This window comes from Athene cunicularia (genome assembly GCF_003259725.1).
Source record: "Athene cunicularia isolate RWA chromosome 26 unlocalized genomic scaffold, athCun1 chr26_part1, whole genome shotgun sequence".
Lineage (NCBI taxonomy): Eukaryota > Metazoa > Chordata > Aves > Strigiformes > Strigidae > Athene > Athene cunicularia.
In genome coordinates, this window is record NW_020799136.1 from 1,530,186 (window position 1) to 1,533,553 (window position 3,368).

The following is a 3,368-nucleotide window of genomic DNA, read 5'->3' on the forward strand; positions in this document are numbered from 1 at the left end:
GGGGGGGGGGGCTCCCAAACTTTCCTCCCTTGCTGGAAATGGTCTCAGTGCTCCAGGTGCCTCTGGGCCTTTTGGGGGCACAGAAATGTGGGGTGGGGTGTGCGCCCCGCAGTGCAGCGCGGCTGCAGGTGGGCTGTGGGCAGACGGTGCAGGGAGGGCGTCTCCCAATGCTCCCCCCGGTTACTGGGGGCTCCTTTGCTCAAACCACGTCTTCAGCCCCGGCTCTCCTACTGCCTCTTGCTGGGTTTAATGGGATTGATGGGGTGCCACAGGCTTTCCTCTCCCCACCTGCAGGAGTGCCCTGAGGTATTTTCAAATCTACATTTGGGTGAAATTCAGTCTGGATCTGCTCCAACGCTCACTCCCACGCCATCGGATTCGGGGTGCAGCACCGGACCCCAGGGCTGTGTCCGGCTGCTCCCGTGGGACACCCACTGCTAATGGCAGAGTGGGGCTGGGCCCGGGGGCTTCCTCGGCATCTCCCTGGCTCCCAGCAGCTCATCAAAGCCGTCACTTTGAGCATTTCTTGGCCTGGGAGGATCCTGTGTTGGCCCAGGTAAGTCCTGCTCGCCCTGCCAGGCTGCTGGAGAGCCACGGCTCGTGGGACAGCTGCTTCACAGAGACAAACCTTTTCTGTAGGTCCTACGACTTTTTTCGTCATGCCTTCGCTCTGTTTCCCCACTGAAGTCAGCCTTGTGACCCCTTGCTGCGACTGTTAAGATGTTTCCCTCAGGTTATACAGGGCAAATTTTGAGGCACAGGGAGAGGAACTGCCATGCAGGTGGTGGCAGGGAGGGGACAGCACCAGCCCCTGAAGGACCTGGAGCTTTGGCCTCATCCAGCAGCTGCAGGTCCCGGGGTGGTACATGGCTCCACTCCCTTCTTGTAAATCCGGCCCCGTAAATCCCAAGTTTCTCCCCGCACACACTTCAACTCCCCTTGACCTTGGTTTGCCAGGGGCTTGCTCTGTTTCTTGCTAAACTGAGTTGTTCTTTTCTACTGTATTTTTTCCCTCCGTGTTGCCGTCGGGGTTCAGCTGAGCCCAGCACAGGGTGCTGCCGGGAGGGGTGTAGGCAGGAGTGGTGGCTCCGTGGGAGCGTTTCCCCATGGCGGCTCTGTAGGTCCCACGTGGCGGCTTCCAACCGTGGCCACGCAACCAGCAGCACCGTAAAACTGTCGGCACATGCTGTGGTTTGGAGAGGCACTGACTGAAAAGCTTTTGTCTTTTCAAGAAGTTAGCAAAATGCTACCACCGTGCAGCAGCGGTTGCATGAAGTGTAACGTGAGAGGCTGAAAGTGGAACTGGGAGCTGCTGGGGTCCCGAGCTGAGCTGCCTCCGCCAGACGCAAACCCACCCCTTTGCACTTACAAATGCTTAAACCAGCACTTTTTACACGCTGGTGTCTGGCAGGCGGCTCGATGTTGTATCTGTCGGGAGGAAGCACTTGAGTTGTCGAAGGGAAGCCTGGTAGGCTGCAGCCCTTTACGGTGCTTTTACCGCCTTTGCAAAGCCTGACGTGGCGCTGTCCTTGTGCAGGTTTAGCGGAGTGAAGGTCAGTGCAAGTTTTGGGGTGTAGTGTTGGCCCCAGCCCCGAGGCACCCATCACCCGAGCACCCCGCATCACCTCTGGTGCTCCGTCCCCAAGATTTTCACGCTGTGGCTGCCTGCAGTTACAGGCTGAGGGCTGTAAACCAGGCTGGGCTGTTGAGGTGTTGTCTCCCCATGGCCCTGTGGGTGTAAGGGAGGCAGGAGACCCCAAACCCAAAGTCCCGGCTCTGCCCTAAGTGCCTCTGGGTGGAGGGTGCGGGATGGCACGTTGCTGGTTTTGCTTAAGGTGTTTTAGTGCTGGGGTGTGGGCAGGGGCGGCAGCGACCGTGTGGCAGGCGGGCAGGGAAGGCTCGGGAGTGTTTGTCCCGTTCCTGGTGGGTACCCGGGCTGCTCTGAGGTGGGATGCAGCAGGATGCTGCTGTGCAACTGGGCAGGAAGGAGCAAAGTCAAATCCCACAAAGGTGCTGCGAGGTGGGAGCAGGAGAGGGATGAGGAGCTTCGGTGACCTCCTCCAATCCCACTTGCAAAAGCCAAGCAGGGAGGAGTCGTGTCTTTAGCTGCCAAGTTCCAAAACAGTGAGCTAATACCTAAAACCCCAACAGTAAATCGTGTCTGTTTGCACGATGCCGTTCGCGCTACCGAAGTGGAAACGCGGACTCCACAAGTACGCGCAGCGCTGAGAAGTGTGAAGCACAGTCAAATTTTTTTCCAGGGGCTCAGCCCGCAGCTGCCATTAGGTCTGACGAGCTTGTGCAGGTTCAACGTTTTGAAAAAAAAAAAAGAAAAAAAGACTTTCTAAACAAACATAATCCTCGTAACAAAACCGTGAGGTTGTCTCGAGGGGCGGTGGGCTGAGGTTTGTGTTTCCTTTATTACTGAGAGCCTGTTCTGGAAATCGCCGTGCTTACTGGCACCAATCTCAACTCTGATGGGAAGGTTTGCAGCTTTCAATGTTTTCTGCCTCTTTGGGGAGGGAAGAGCAGAGTGGAGCGGGCACTGATGGCCACCCTGCTGCCCACGCTGCCCGCCCCGGGACGGGGGATTGCCGCCAGGGGTGCTGGCAGTGGAGAGCAGGTCTCCCGGGGGTGCCCCTGCCACAGGTCCCTGGGGTCACCTGCGTGTCCCTGCTCTGGGAGAGGAAGGGGTGGGCACGGTGTCACCCCCCTCCACCAACTGCTTCTCCCTCCTGCCCCAGCAGAAATCTCTTTCCGGAGGGGCCGGCGCTTGCTGCAGCATGCCAGACTCTTCCTTTCTGTCACTGCTTTCACAGTGTCTGTCTAGGTGGATAAAAACAGAGGTCTGTTTTCTGTAAAGCTGTTGATACTAAAAGGAATAGCTGGGTCCATGTGGGCGTTGGGTGAGAACAGAGACTTACTCATGCAGGGTGAGATTTTTGTTGCTTCAAGTTCGAAAGAAAAATTTTTCGGTGGATTTGTTCACAAAGTGCCGTCAATAAATAGGCTGAAGGACAGAGGAGAGGGCAGTGGGGGAACGCTCGGTGCCGTTTGCTTGCCGCTATCAGGTGAGGATGGAAAAAGCAAGGTGAAGGAATCTGGTTTTGTTTGGGGGAGATGAGACCGGTGGTACACCTCGTGGTCAGGAAAAACACTCAGAGGGGAGCCGGGATATAAAATCTCTGAATAAGACACTGACCTGGGGAGATGGTGGCCACGACTCCGCAAGCCCTGCCAGCGGCGGTGGGAGCAGAGTACAGAGACCTGGGGACATGGGGCAGGGGCAGCACGGGGATGCTCTGGGCAGGGCTGGGGCCAGTGAAGCAGGTTTGGATTTATGAGCCCCCAGTGCCCCCCCCCCCCCC